The sequence below is a fragment of the Hylobates moloch genome, unplaced genomic scaffold (genome assembly GCF_009828535.3).
Source record: "Hylobates moloch isolate HMO894 unplaced genomic scaffold, HMol_V3 SCAFFOLD_3, whole genome shotgun sequence".
Taxonomy (NCBI): domain Eukaryota; kingdom Metazoa; phylum Chordata; class Mammalia; order Primates; family Hylobatidae; genus Hylobates; species Hylobates moloch.
Window position 1 is genome coordinate 170,148,167 of NW_026652278.1, and position 16,596 is coordinate 170,164,762.

The following is a 16,596-nucleotide window of genomic DNA, read 5'->3' on the forward strand; positions in this document are numbered from 1 at the left end:
AGAAGGTAAAAGGTAAATCTTCTAACCGCAGCCTGTTCTTGAATTATATAAAAGCTATTCAGGAAGAGTGCTGAAATGTACAGCTAGCTACAGAATTGCCTCAAAATAAAGAGCTGTTTTTCATCTGCTCTTGAATATTGGTTTGTAGGTTTCCCCTTAGCCCCAGATATTAAGAGAGTCACAACTAAACAATGGTGTTTTGACTGGGTAAACATCGTATCTCCTTTCTATCCCCCTTTTTCCCCAAGTAGTACTGTGTTGAGTTACAGTCTTATTCATTGCTCCTTCTACAGAAAGACACTTTGAAAAATTGAGGCTTTGTAGTAATATTGACAACAAAAGCAGTTGTTGTCACCTCCCGTTAGCATTAATTTAATCGCTGATTCACTACAATAGACAACTAAGACTGCTCTGTGGTGGTCCTTCCTAGGAGAAAAGGGAGCTGCAGAAATAAACATCATTGCAGAAACTGTAGCGAGACAACCTTTCTGGGAATATTAAATGTAAGCTGTGTAAACATTTGTTTTCTTTTTATCAGCAATGAAACGTTCCTAATTCGCTCTACACTGGGAACACCATTGTGGGGGTATGGTTAATTGGTCTTGAAAGACAATTAATATCTGTCAAGAACATGGACAACACACACAGGTTTTGCAAACAGTCAGTCCCTTTGCCCCCTTTTTCTCTGTTGTTCTGTTTATTGTGCCCAGTTAATGTGCTCTTTTGCCATAATAATCTTCAGCTAAATGGTAATTGCTCTATTGACGGCATTACTGTACATTTTTGACAGATCATTATTCATACTTAACCACTTGACCTGGAATAAATGTTAAAGCAATTACCACTGAGAGCTTTTCTATGAGAAAATTGAGGCAAAGTTTAGAGATAATCAAAATGCAAAGCTGATCATGATAGCAATTGGAAAAATGGCAAATCCTATTAAACAGATTTTTATTAGCCAAGTTGATGCCAGTAGATATTATCTGGTAATTTAGTCTTATTAAAAAGAAAATAAAGCAGCTAATTGTTTACTATTCTGGAACTTATTCCAGCTTGCAATTTGCAGCTGAAATTAGGCTTTATGTGGCTCATCTATTTTGTCACATTGAAATATGAAATCGTTTGGTACAAAGCACATCTGCTTAGTGCCTCTTACGTTCCTGGAAAAATCCCTCATTCAATATGTTTTACACCTGTTGAGGCATTATGGATGGATTAATTTATAGCAACCAATACAAAAACTAATATTCAGTATCTTTTTATTATATCAAATAGTTTTAAAGTCTGTATTTCTAAGGATTAAATTTTATCCGTGCTTTATCTTACTTTGTATTAAAACATCGACACAAACGATTTCTTTTTGCATCAAGCCGCAATGCAACAAGCTTCTAAAAGCACCACAGATATACAGTTCAAGTCATTAGAAATAAGAAATCATCTAATAATTTGGACCCCAAACTTAAGTATGTAAACGGATGGGACAATGATAAATTTTTCAACAATATAAAGTTAAGATAAATAATTGTCAAATTTTGGAAGTAAAATGCTAAATCAGTTGTGTAATGCTGAAAATATTTAATGACATAAAAACGGACTTTAATATCCATGGGCACAATTTCTTCCTTGATCTTACTTTACACTTTGAAATCAGCACATGCTCATGAGCTGACTATTTATGAGTCAATTAAACCCACAGCTTACTCATTTCATCTCATCCTTCAAGTGGCTAGTGGAAATGTACTTGCAGGTTAAAAATATTCTGAAAATTGCCTTTTCACATAATCTTTCCATACTAGTTGAGAAATTATTTGAGACAACAAAAGTTGACTAAATTCCATCTAAATTTCTTCACAAAACACCCTGTCTCCCCTAGTTCTTAAAGGTTGTTTTGCTAAAAAGTTTGACAGGATTCAGTCTTTGGACTAATATCTAGAGCAAAGCTGTAATCAAAAATGTGTACCAAAAGACACAGAAAGTCTTAAACAGATAGTGTAAAGTTTTACTAGCCCCTACTGGATCGTGAGCCCTGTTTGAAAACTATCATTAAAATTCAGAAAAATGATTACTGATATGCTGATATGGTTATCCTGGGAGGTGCAGTTATCAGGGTCTGCTCCAGTTGGTTGCTGTAGTTTCTATATTAATGGAGGGTTTTTTCACAGTTAATGAAAGGAGAGACTTTCTTTTAATAAGTCCATAAAACATTAAGTGGATTTTTCCCTCTTTCTTCTGCCATTTTCCTCCCAAAAGAGTCCTTTTGAAAGTCCAAAAGGTACGCATTTGGCAGTGAGATAAGGACTGGCAGTTTGTAAAAAAACTCATTCTGCTTTTCAGTTCTTGGGCTTGGCCTTATCAAATATAAGATAACAGACTGTAATTGTTTCAAAATTCTTCATATAGTAACATCACTTCTTTTTAAAGAGCCACCCTTCACAAGTTTTCCAGATGTTCTAAAAGTAAAATAGCCAGAGAAGCAAAGAATGGCACAGGATTGAACTCCTTCCCTTACTTCCCTGGCTGTGTTTGTTAGCTTAAATTTATTCTTGCCACGATGTATTTGTTTAAAAATTCAAACGGAGGTTTTATCCACTCTGGCTGATATGTGGATTATTTTACTTCAGATCTAGATGCAAATCTAAATAAAGTCAAGGTGTTTCTCCAGTATTTGTATTCAATTCTGAGTTGGCATAATACACACTACAAAGTGGGCTAAAATAAATGAGTTATTTTCATTTGATTTTAACAATTTGCCAAAATCCTTGGGCCTTCCTACTTTAATGTGCGTTGATTATTTCTGTTGACTGTGTTTATTATTTTAATATGATATATGTTCTGCAATCGTCGTGTTAGTCTATTACTTCTATGCACAGCTTTTGAAACAATGTTCCTTGTCCTTCTCTCGGATATTGGCACGTCGGGAATCTGAGTGAGAGACTTTGTTCCTGACCTCGGCCTGGGCAGAGACCCAAGACTATTCTCCCATTAGGACATTGTGTGACGATTTTAATGTATGCCCTCTACTGAATAATTTTAGTATTATGAAGACACAAAACAATTGAACCATATGTGTCTCATGTCAGCTGCATAATGAAAGGGCTGAAGTAATCCATGGAACAATAAACAACTAAGTGCTTTATATTCTTCTCCTTGAAGTGTTTTATACATTGATTCTGCCCAATTTATTCTAAGAGGGCTTTTTGCCCCATTAGGATTACTGGTTTACCCTCTCCTATTTTTTATTAACACAGATAGCGTAGGAAAAGAGGATCAAGTGTTTCAACAGCTGCCAAATAGTATTGATAGGAAATGGCCATAGACCAATTAAAGATAAAAGATAAGGATAAAACCACAATAGTTTTTATAGTTCAACGATATCCGGAGCTTAGAACTTGCACACTACTGATAAATTGGCCAGAAGGGTTTCTTTTTCTTTTTTTCTTTTCTTTTTTTTTTTCTGAAACGGAGTCTCGCTCTGTCGCCCAGGCTGGAGTGCAGTGGCGCGATCTCAGCTCACTGCAAGCTCCGCCTCCCGGGTTCACGCCATTCTCCTGCCTCAGCCTCCCGAGTAGCTGGGACTACAGGCGCCCGCTACCACGCCCGGCTAATTTTTTGTATTTTTAGTAGAGACGGGGTTTCACCGTGTTAGCCAGGGTGGTCTCGATCTCCTGACCTAGTGATCCACCCGCCTCAGCCTCCCAAAGTGCTGGGATTACAGGCGTGAGCCACCGCGCCCAGCCCAGAAGGGTTTCAAGACAATTTATTTCCTGGTTTCCATTTTTGTGTTATACTGGACCAATTTCTAATTGGTAAAATGATTTAAAAATCTATCTCTTTCTGCAGGGTCTGAAAAATTATCACTGGTCACTCATCACCTAGTTCAGCAAGGGGTCTGCTTCATGGACATTTTCTGTGCTTTTGAGGCAATATTCCTTCTGGAACTCTTCCTTGCCCTGTTCCTGAAGCATCTGTGGTTTCCTTCTGGGTTTGCCTGTGCTCTAGAGGCCTTCAGTTGGTGGAGATGGAGGTTGAATCTTTCCTGGGTTCTGCACGTTCGCCTATCTCACACAGGAGCAACAACTTGAATTTCTCCAAATGCACATGGATTTGGGGCAACCGTGCATTCTAATGTTATGGTTTTTAAAATTCGTCGATCTTATAGCATAAATAATTTGAAATTTCCTGTCCCTTAATGCTCATTCTCATCAATTACCTTATGTAGAGAAAAAATATTACAGAGTTTGGGTAACAAAAAGCTGGATAGAATTTAAAATTCCAAATGAGAGTATTAGGAAATATTTTATGAATTACAGGTTTTCATCTGTGCTTAAAGAGCTGTAGATTTCAGCAAGCAAAGATGGGGAGAACATCCTTCAAAATTAAAGGAAGACATTTTTCTGAGTGAGGTTTGACACCAGTGTCCAGTGTAGGCAAGGAACAAGGGATGGAAAGAAACATGCAAGAACGGGCAACTTTTCCTTCATTCCCGTGACTTACTTCTTCCGGAGTTAGTGACTGACAGCGCTTTCTCAGCTGCCAGTGTGTGATTTCCTTGCAATGCTTTTTGAGTTATCAATGCTGCCATCATCCTCTGCCTCCCGCAGCACCACTTGCATCTTTGCAGATGATTCCAGTGTTTTCCTTTTATTATTTTCTTCCACAATTATCTTTGATTACTTCAGTTGTCAGGTATATGGCATTTCAGACTCTTCGAACACATAATTCTTCATGATCATTCAGGCAGGAAATTTAGTGGTGTGGTTAAGAGACTGGCCTCTGGAGCGCGACCATCTGGATTCCAGTTCTGGCTCTACCACATACTAGCTGAATGATCCAGGCAAGCTTCTTGCCTTTTCTGTACCTCAGTTTCTTCATCTGTTAAACGGGATAAGAATGGAACCTACTGGCTGGGCGCGGTGGCTCACTCCTGTAATCCCAGCACTTTGGGAGGCCAAGGCGGGTGGATTACTTGAGGTCAGGCATTCAAGACACCAGCCTGGTCAACATGGTGAAACCCCGTCTCTACAAAAACTTTATAAATTAGCCGGGCGTGGTGGTGGTCACCTGTAATCCCAGCTACTCAGGAGGCTGAGGCAGGAGAATCACTTGAACCCAGGGGGCGGAGGTTGCAGTGAGCCCAGGTCACACCACTACACTCCAGCCTGGGCAACAAGAGCGAGACTCCGTCAAAAAAAAAAAAAAAGAATCTACTGCAGAAAGCTACTGTGAGGCTTAAATGAATTGATACATGAAAAGTGCTTAGAACGATAACCCGACGTGTTATTAGCTATCGCTGTGCACCATCAATGTCTCTACAGACTTCCAAGCTCACTGCTCAACTTTCACTCCCGGCCAAACCTTAGCACATGGCTTCAACAGCCAAAGATCTGAGATTCAGTGCACCCCTCTCATTCACAGCCTCCTTGCAGGACTTGGCTGCCCGTGATGTCCATGGCTTCCTCCCTCCTGAGCTACTCCTTGGGCTGTGCAAGCTGCACACTGACCCCGCTTTGCTCTCTGCCCTCATGCTCTCCTGGAAGAACCCTGTAGGTGATGAATGCTGCTTTACCTCCGTGCTCCTTGTCAACGCCTTTAATTCTTATGCTCCCTTAAGGAATTCTTTCTTTTTTTTTTTAAAGTGAGATCACATTCTCACCAGTAGGTAACATTAACAGTGCCAACTATTTGACAGGCATTAACTCATTTCATACCCAAGTCAACTTTATTAGGTGGGTGCCACTCTTATTCTAATCTCACTAAAGGAGAGACAGGCTCAGATAGATGAAGCTGCACCTCACAACGTCCCCCAGCTCACATTCTAGCATTTCGCGAAGTCAGGTTCCCAGACATGGCTTATGAGGATGCATACCCTAGGCACTGAGGCACTAGAACATCGTCTCTTTGGTAAACTTTTTAAAAGATACCTGGAACATCCTAGGTGTTAAATATCAGGTCGTTTTATCTTAAAAGTTAAACTAGTCTTTAAAATATTACTGAAGTAGTATATAAGCTGCTTGAAATGCAAATAGAACAGAAGATATAAAATGAAAAAACTAAGTCTTCCTCTCTTTTTCTCCTAGTCTCATTCCTTAAGAGAAATATTCTGTGACATCCTTCCAAAATGCTCTACATATTTAAGCATCAGTACAAATATTATATGTGCATTTGTATCTATTGTACATACACATGCATCTATACTTGTTTGCTAATTAGAATCATCGTGTGCGTGTGTGTATACGTATATACTTTTTCGTACATATGGTGTGTGTATATATATACAAATTTACATGTATGTTTATATATGTGTATATATACAATGTGTATATATACACACATACACATACATATTTATATACAGACATATTATATACATATATATGTATATATACACACACGTACCCTGTTCTGCATAGAGACATAAAAGTCTAGCACATTTAACACCTGGAGACAATTTTTAACCATTCTTCTTTATTTTTGGCAATGATCATTAAATTAAAAGCAAATAATAATGTTCAAGAAAGAAAACAAGAAGTGAAAATTTTTATTAAATTTCGTATATATCTAAAAATCTTAAAAATAGGTAAAATAATGCATAAAATAAAGTAATTAATATTTTAGCTACATTGACTTTTTAAAAAAACTTATACCTATATATTGGTCTTCCACAGTAGTGAATAGTTCTGTATTCAAGCATTAACTTATGTAAACTTATCCATGATTTTGCATTGTCGTGTCTAATGGAAAGTATAGCTAGATTTGTTAACGCATTCTCACTTATCATTGACTCAAACACACCTTTTATTAATCTTTATTTTGAAAAGTTTCCTTCACATAAGAAAATACGTATACAAATTAAGTAAAGTCTTAACCATGAGGAAAAGTCTGGCAGAGATTCATAAAATCCCATTTAACAAAAAAAACTCAGAAATTATTATACTGTCCATGTCTTTATTTATTTGGGATAGATTTTTAGCAGCTTCCAAATACATATGCAGTAAAAAAATTTTCCTAAAGTATCTTCACCAGAAAATGTATTACACATTTCCATTCCATTTTATAAAAACTTCCAAAATTCATGATTCAGAACTGTTCAACCTCTCCTTGAAAGCAGCTTGTGCCCCCATTCCTACAATTAAGCAGTAGATTCACAATCAACAATGATAGCACAGTGATTAGAAAGATTAAAAAGCGGAATTGACATTTTAACTCTCAAAATGAATGTATATTACTGAGTCAGAGGCCAACTCTATAACTAGAAATTCTCTGAATCAATTTCTATGTAGACTACAAGGCTTATTAAGGGGTACATAATAAAAATGTACTACTTTGAAGCTTGCATATATTATTAAAACTCAACAGTAGCTGCAGCAATTGTTTCAAACTGAGACCAACAATTTTTTTTTTCAGAAAGAAGTATTTGATCACTGACATTGTTAACAATTGCCATTGCACAGTGATAATAAAAGAATACTGGATTTAGTAAGTTTCCTCACTGTTTTTCAATACTCTACAGATAACACATCCCCTGGTTACCTGCACCGGGGGGCAGATACTCCCATTGCTCTGCCCTTGGCTCATCGACTGCTCCTGCACTAGTCCCATTTCATGAAATGCTACAGAGACCTTTTCATATCAGCACATATAAGTCTATCTCATTCATGACTGTATCATATCCCACTGTACAGATGCAGACATACCATCATACTTTGACAAATGCTAACGTTGTTATGCTTACAAACAGTCTTGTAATGTACATTTTTACACATGCATTTTTGTACAGAATTATAGCTGTATGGGATCAAAACTTTTAATTTTGCTTCTTCCTAGATCCCATATTCTTCTCCATAGGTCCCACTACACAAAATGCTCCTCATTGTCTACCTCTGTGCACTCATCAGGACCTCACTGATGAGGTATCCGTCCATTAATTCCTACTTTCAGCCTCTTAGGTTCTGCTCTTCCCTTAATGTCTTCTAATTCTGTCCCATCCTGCACATCACTTCCAGACTGGTCATCCAAAATAGACCTTTCTTCATGTTATTCCTCTGTTCAAGAACCTACCACTACTGCTGTTTGTTTATAACAATGGCTCGCAAACCATCTGCTATGGTTTGAATGCATCCCCCCAAAAGCATGTGTTGGAGACTTAATCCCCAAAGCAACCATGTAAGAGGTGGGACCATTAAAAAGTGGTTTGGCCACAAAGGCTCTGCCCTCAAGAATGGATTAATGCTGTGATCTCAGGAGTGGGTTTGTTATGGAGGGGAGTGGATTTCTTATAAAAGGATGAGTTCTCCCACCCTCACTTTCTCTTGCCCTTTTGCCGTCTACCATGGCATGATGCAGCAAGAGGGCCCTCACCAGATGCCAGTCCCTCAACCTTGGACCTCTCAGCCTCCAGAACCATGAGCCAATAAATTTATTTTCATTATAAATCGCCCAGTCTCAGGTACTTTGTTATAGCCACACAGAATGGGCTAAGACACTGTCCTTTACAGAGAGAACTCTGTCAATCCTGAAGGTGGCTGAGGACCTGTCATAAGGGCACTGAGGTATGAGACAGGTGGGTCAAATAGTAACCACTTGTCGCCTGTTCACTTTCACCACTTACCTCTTCTACCAGGGCAATTTGACTGGTGTTGGTCTTATATAGAGAGCTTCCACTTGGTGTTTCACTTGACGAAATAGTTCTACTGAGAAACTGTGTGTATGTGTATCTGCTAGAACATAAGCACCATGAAGGCAAGAATTTTTATCTGTATGACAATTTCATTCTGGGCCCAATGCATCCCAAGTGCCTAAAACAGTGCCTGGCATAGAGTAGATGCTCAAATATTTATTGGATGGATGAATATATGAACATGAATGTGAATAAATACACATAAGCACGCACATACAACGTGTTCAAATACAACGTACACATCTGTCTGTCTGGCTTTCATGTTCCTCCAACGTTGCTTCTACCCTATAACTAGGCTCACTTCCCACTAATTCTACTGATCTAAAATTGAATCAGTCCTCTGCACGCTCCAGTTTTATTCCTGTATTAATTTACTATGGATGCCATAGCAAAATGTCACAAATCCAGTGGTTTAAAGAACATAAATGTATTGTTTCAGAGTTCTGGAGGCCAGAAGCCTGAGGTCAAGGTGCAGGCAGGGCCATGCTCCATCCGAAGGTGCTGGGGAAGGTGCTGCTACAGGTCTCTCTCCTAGCTTCCAGTCGTTCCTTTGCTTGTGGCAGCACAACTCTTAATATTTACATAGTGTCCTTCTTGTAGGTGTGTCTGTGCCCAAATGTCCCCTTTTTCTAAGGATGCCAGGAATGTTGTACTAGGGACCCACCCCACTCTACAATGACCTCATCTCAACTATCTGCAACAACCTTATTTGCAAATAAGATTCCATTCTAAGGTGCTGGGGGTTAGAACTTCAACATATAAATTTTGGAGTAACACAATCCAACCCACAAGCATTCCTACCCCTGGGCCTTTGCACTTGCTGCTCCTTCTCCCTGGAATGTCCTGCTCTGCCTTCTACTTATCTCTTACTCGAAAACTTCAACTTTCATAATATCAGAAAGTTTAACTTACCTTACACTTCACTAGCTGGACACCTTTTCTTTTTGTTCCTTCTCCTTGATAGCAAGGTCCTTGAAAATAGAATCATAGATAGAGAGAGAATATTCTGTTACCTAGTGGAGTGTTTGAAGCAAAATAACCCCAGTCATAGGTCATTACTAGTAACTGAGGCTTCCCCTCAATTCTCAGCATTGTCAGGAACAAAGACAATACCTGAAAAAAAAAATTACCAGCAATAATTGAGCCCTGTTTAGATAACAAAACTTAAATCCCTCAACTTGCCAAGAATATTTGGTAACGATAATAGTTAAGATTTCTTGAAGACTCACTATATGTGGGACACTGCTGTAAATTCATTACATACTAATGCATTTAATCTTCACCACAACCCAGGGAGATAGTATAATTATCATCCACCTTTATTTGATGAAGGGATTCCCAGAGAGGTTATGTAACTTACTGATGATCCTGCACAACTAAGGATTTCTTGGGAGTTGGACCAAGACTGTTTGGCTCCAGAGCCCATGTACTCCTAATCACTCCTCTAAATTCCCTGCCTTTTAAGGAAATACACAATATACCCCCATGTCATACAGCTTATGTGGGGCATTCTTTGTGTAGAGCTTTACTGGATATCATGGAGAAGCTGAGTTAGGGTTCTTAGCAAGGAGGATTTCTTCCCCTTCTTCCGTCCTCTGTCATTGCCCAGCGTTACCCTATTCTGACTTGAGAATCACTTTTGCTAGACCAGATACCCCCAGCATATCAGCACAGAGGAACCTACAAGAACTGATTGCTTCTCTGCTCCCTTTCTGACTTGCAACCTGGGACGTCTATCTAGTCCTGACATGCCTGGCTGCCTGTACAGTGGATTCACCTGACCTTGACTTTGGAGTCCAGCGATGAAGCCCACTCTGTTTAAGAATGTTATGACTGTGTTGAAATCCTTGTTCGACTGGACCTCTAGGGAGAACTTCGATGTGTATCAGCCTGCTAAAACATCCCAGCTCATCAGCAACAGGTTGAAACCTGGTGTAGAAAGAATGTAAAAGATGGCTTTCTTAGCAGGCTATTAATAAAACACATCTTATGATTATTCCATTAAAGGGCAGTTTACAATTTCTAATTTTAGCTATGAAATTTTATTTTCGTAGATATACTTTTTATCTCCAAAAGTATATCTTAGCCAAGAAAAAATGTAGAAGATAAACAGCTTATAATTCAACTTCTAGAAATTGATCTGTACACTCAAGGTAAATGGATTGCAAGTATTGATTAATACTTTGGAATGAATACCATTTCATAATTTTTAATTAACCACTAGGTAATATTTAATGGAAACTGCATAATGCCATAGATATGAATTTGAAAAATGGGGAGGTAAAAGGGTCTGTCCCTTAGTCTCATTGTGGTAAAAGTAATTGCCGAGAGTGACCGGTTTGTAACCGTGTTTTCTTCTCTGGTAATTCTAGACTATTAATGTCCCAAAGCACAAAGCGATACTGCTATATTAATTCTCTTGGCCTCAAAATGATCTACAGTACAATTTAAGAACCATGCATCTTGTCATCACTTAAAATTGTTTTTAACCCAGTGAAAGACGGAAAAAAAGACAACGAATCTTACAGAACTAGAGAAGAAATTCATCCATATATGTGATCTTTTGAAAATACTAGCAATATTAAATAATACTAGTTTTGCTGTAGACACATGGCACTGAAGTTAAGAGGGAAAAAAATTGTACTTGGTTGTAAGGCATTAAATACTGTAGGTATTACATCAGCAAGTAACATTTGGGTAGAGATGGAAACAATGAAGGTACAGTCTTCACATAGTGAACTATTAGAAGTACTGTGTGTGTCGCAGGAGGAATCCAGAATTTAAATGAACCATTTATGCCTCAGCTGCCCTAGGGCAAGTACAAGGTACATTAATAATGCAGTGTTTATTTGAAATATTTTATTGTAACACACATTTATTACAAAAAAAATCTAAACAGCAGAAAAAAGCCAGCATTGCACAGGTTCGGCATTCTGGACAAGTTATTTTCAAAATGGGATTCTTGGCAAATTATATCATTTCTTTCAATACTTCACCTGTGACACTATAAATAATACATATTTATTTAAGTAGTGGCATTATACACTGCTGCTAGTGTTGTACATAATTTATGGAAAACGATCTACCAACATGGGTAGGTACTGGGCCCCATGAAAGTAAATGGTTAGAATTAGAAAGTGATGAAGAGCTCTGAGAGTTGCCTAATATTAGGTGGGGTAAATTAGACTCCTTAACAAGTGAGTTCATGTTTTCCAAAAATTATGGTCAACTTACCTCCTATTATAAATATGAGAGCAATTATTGCTAAAGTTTCTCATGAATAAATTGACCCATACATTAAATACACGTAAGGTAATATGAGAATGCTGTTATATTTACTGCTATATATATAGGAGTAAATATATGGACAAGCTGTATTTACTGTCTCAGAGTGCTGCAGAAAGTTTCAGATCATCTGGATCTCCCTGCAGTAAATGGGCAGATGTGATCTTGAGAGCAAACATACCTAAATAACTCCTGGCTTAGCCTCTTAATACTCGTATGATTTAGGGCAAGTTTGTTCACCTTTCTGAGTTTCTGTTTTTTTCATTTGAACAATGATACCTGCCTCACAGAGTCAGTAGCAGAACGAAATAAGAGAAACCATGTAAAGCACCTTAGCACTTGGTGCTCAACATACATTATTTCATTTCCTGCTGTGGCCCTTTATGTTCAAGGAGAGTACAATAATTATTGCATAGCAGGTTAGTACCCAGTTAATTGCCTACTTTTCCCATCCAGCTGGTTATTCCTAGGAAGCAAACTTTACTTTTTTTTTTTTTATCTTTGCATTTCCTGCCATGAGCAAAGGGCTTGGCACCTGGTAGCTCTGGTTCATACATTAACATGATTCCTTCTGATGTGCTCCAGTGTCTCAGACAGGGACAGTCATCAGCCTGGCCCAGGGACACATTTCTTACTTGTCTCTGGCTCATGGGATAGATTGTATCTCAAGACTGACTAGGAATAGGGTTATTCCCCTCTTTTGTTTTTCCTAATAAAAAGATAACATCTCTTGAAATTTAGACTGCAGCATTCCAAAATATATACTTTGGATAGCACCTTAAAATCTTTGCCCCTCTACAGAGGTCAATAACCACGTTTGCACCTGCAGAAGAATATACTGCAAATATGTACTACCATGACAAAAATGCTGTGATAGTCTGTCCAGATGACTCTGTAATGTGGTAAAACTGCCACAAGGCTCCAGTGTCCCATCTTGTGCACATCTTTGCCCCTCTTTGAGCTTCACTTCTTCTGTGAAATAGAGAATAATAATTCAAAGTTCACTGTGATTTTTAAGTGAGATTGAACATATGTTTGGCACTCTATAAATGCAATATTTGCTTTATTTGTTATTTCTATATTTGGTACTAATACCAGCTTTTCAAACAAAAAGCAGAAAATTAGCATTTATTGGGTACCCACTGTCAGTCAAGTGCCATACTAACGATTTTTCATATATCATCTCATTTAAACCCACTTAGCACTTCTGTGAGTGAAGTGATATTCACTTCCCTGAAAATCCTTGGAACGGCACTTACTGAAATTAACCAAGATCGCATAGCTTAGGAAGCAACTTAGCCCCACTTCCTTCTCTCTCACACATAGTATAAAAGAGTACTCAGATTAAAGGGGAGACTATTCTAGCTGTTAGCATGATGTGTTTTCATAATGATTATTGCTAATTCTGTTTTGTTTCTATAACAGTTCACAGAAGTGCCTGCATCTGCATTATAGGTGCTAGCAATAACTTCCTTTTTTATGTGCCAGGAACTGTGCTGAGTACTTTGCATACTATATGAATCTTCAAAATAAATTGCCTGGCAGATATGGTCTTCATTTTGCAGAAGTAGAATCTGAAGCTCAAAGAGTTAAGTACTTTGCCCTTGTCATGGGGCTTATAAAGGGTGGGGCTGGCACCCTAGCTGAGGACTGACGCCTTCTCTTTCTGTAGCTGTCTCTGTTCTCTGTATTTGCTGTGTCAGCCTATTTTGACCAACACAGTAAACAAAGAAGTAGATTATTCGGCATTCGTGTCACAGATGAGGACATCAAAACTCAACGAAATGACCTAAAAGTAAAAAAGCTAGAACTAGGACCCTAAGCACAGCCCTAGCCAACACACAGTAGTCACCAAAATGAACTTTGCAAAAATTCAGCCATGTTCCACAGGTTCATGAAATTCCTTATTTTATGGTGTATTCCTATTATTGTGTTGTAAACAAACCAAAATCTGTTCTCAGTAGTGTCACAAACGTATTTCCACGGGGCATGTGGATTTTTCCACGCCCTGTTGATGTTTCTATAGTTTCTACCGTGTCTCAGTCCATGGACTTTTTTCTGTTTAGCTGTGTTTCAACCAAACATCTGTCTCAGAATATACGTTTTGTAAATCCCGCCTTTGATGAAAAAGCCTATGTATCATGTAACGTCATATAAAAACAAGCAATTCAATAAATATTAGTGGTTGGTGATAAGAATTACAATGGAAATTTTAAGCAATTTTATCAATTTAGGAATCATGTATTGAATATCTACAATATAATAACATGATACCCAGAGCTCAGGGAAGAGAGCAATTGCAACGAAGTCAGTTCCTACAGAGATCAAGAATCTGATCTCATTTTAAAGTAACGATTTCCAGAACATCGTCTTTGAAAGAAGCTTACCACTAACAACACCTTTTAAACAGAAGAACTAAGAATACTAATAAAATAAATGTATCGTTATTTCACACTATTATTTGTTAACATGGGTAGTTATCGTTACTTCATTCTTAATTCAAAATCTCCTAGATTACACCAATTTCCATAGGGAGATTTTGATACGAGGAGTAGTGACCACCTTGGAAAGTCAGAAGTGTGTGGTGTGTGTGTGTGTGTGTGTGTGTGTGTGTGTGTGTGTGTTAGAATTATAGCAAAGAGGCTACTAGGTTACACATGATTGACGTTGCAGTCTTCTAAAGCAACCACAGCAGGAGTATGGCGAATTTCTTTTCTTTTCCTTCTTTTTTTGGGGATAGGGGATAGGGTCTGGCTCTGTAGCCCTAGCTGGAGTGCAGTGGCATAATCATAGCTCACTGCAACCTCCACCTCCTGGGCTCAAGCCGTCCTCTCACCTCAGCCTCCCAAGTAGCTGGGACTACAGGCACATGGCATCACACCCAGCTAATTTCTTTGTAGTTTTTGTAGATACAGGGTTTCACCATGTTGCCCAGGCTGGTCTTGAACTGCTGAGCTCAAGTAATCAGCCTGCCTTGGCCTCCCGCAGTGCCGGGATTGCAGGCATGAGCCACTGCACCCAGCCTAGTGAATTTCTACCCAGGACAAAATACAGACTTACGGCTACAATAATCATCTTATTAGTGTATCTAGCTTAAGTTTTCAAAACTGGAGTTTGTTAGGGTGTTAGTACATGGTCTATGAAAAAAAAAACTCATGTTAAATTAAGTTTTGAAAATGCTGAGTAAGACAACATCAAACGGGTTCCTTTTGTGCAAGACTTCTCAGAAGCTTTAGTAAGCTATTATGCATTGTGAAATTCCAAGAAGGTAATTCAGCAAGCAGGACTTCATGAAATTACTTGAATATGCAACTTTTTTCCCACAGACCTTCTATTAGGTTTTCCCCAGAACAGAATCTTGGAAATGCTAATTTGGAAAAATGGACAGTTGAGGCCACAGATGATTTTTTTTCAGACCAGAATTATTCTGAGTAGACAGCACTACTTCAGCAGGTCAATGTGCATACTCTATTAGTGTTTTGGACCACATTCAGCATAGCACTGTGCTTCCAAAATGTCTTGCTTTTGTTAAAATATAATTACTAGAAATTGTATAGAAATTTACCATGGGGACCTCTTACTTATAGGTATTGCATAGTCATCAAGATTTCCCAAATTGCTATCACATAGTTTTTTCACTCAAAAGTTGAATTAGAAACAGGTTCTGTATCCTTAGCACTGTCCCGTAAATCATTCCAACACCTAGTTCAGTGCTGGAGATACAGAAGGTGCTCAAGTAAAATCTACTTGACAATAATGACTTATAATTCTTAAATCCTTCTCAGGTGGACCACCAGCTAAACAGCAAGTCTGGGTCTGCCAGTGCTGATACACGTGCCTGAATCCGGGTTTATTCGAATTGAAGTTATTTCTCAGAAATATTATCAAATCAAAGAGCAGATAGAATGCCCTTTTGAAAATATAAGATATAAGACTAGTGCTTTTTGTGGAAGATAGAGCTTTTTTTTAAGTCATCATTTATATTTTATAAAGTGAACCATTTCCTTGCAGTTTGGAAAATGAGTTATATTGGAGGAATTGTGGCTTCTAGGTAGTAATAAATATGAATGTTTTATATGGCCCTTTTTATTGTTTCAGAACTTAGCAATATACCTAAAAATATTTTTCATTAATATGACTTACAAACTTTTATTTGGGAAATAAATATTAATTAGATATAAGGCAAGATGGAATAAAAATAAATATGTATGGAATTGTACATGTGACAGAATATATTTATATTTTATCTTCTTAACGTACGTGCCTTAAGTGCTCACTAGGCCAGGTACTACGACGGGCACTGCAGAAAGAGACATGGCGAAGACACTCTAGGTCCTCGAAAGGTCATCAGGATAGTTTTTCTCTTGCGTGTGGCCATCAGGTAGAAAGCCTGATTTTCATATACTGCATGAAAATTATCATTGCTCTTCCATTGCCGCATGAGGGGTAAACAGTTTTCTCTGAAAATAATTTTTTGCATGCAAAATGAGGGTAGAATTAGTGGAGAAATATAGTTGAACTTCTTCAATTCGATTAGTTTAGATTCCATATTAACTGCTCCAGTTTGAGTTGGGTTAAATTGGAAGGTCTGATAATAAAATTCCCTTAGGGAAATATGGAAATATTTTATGCAA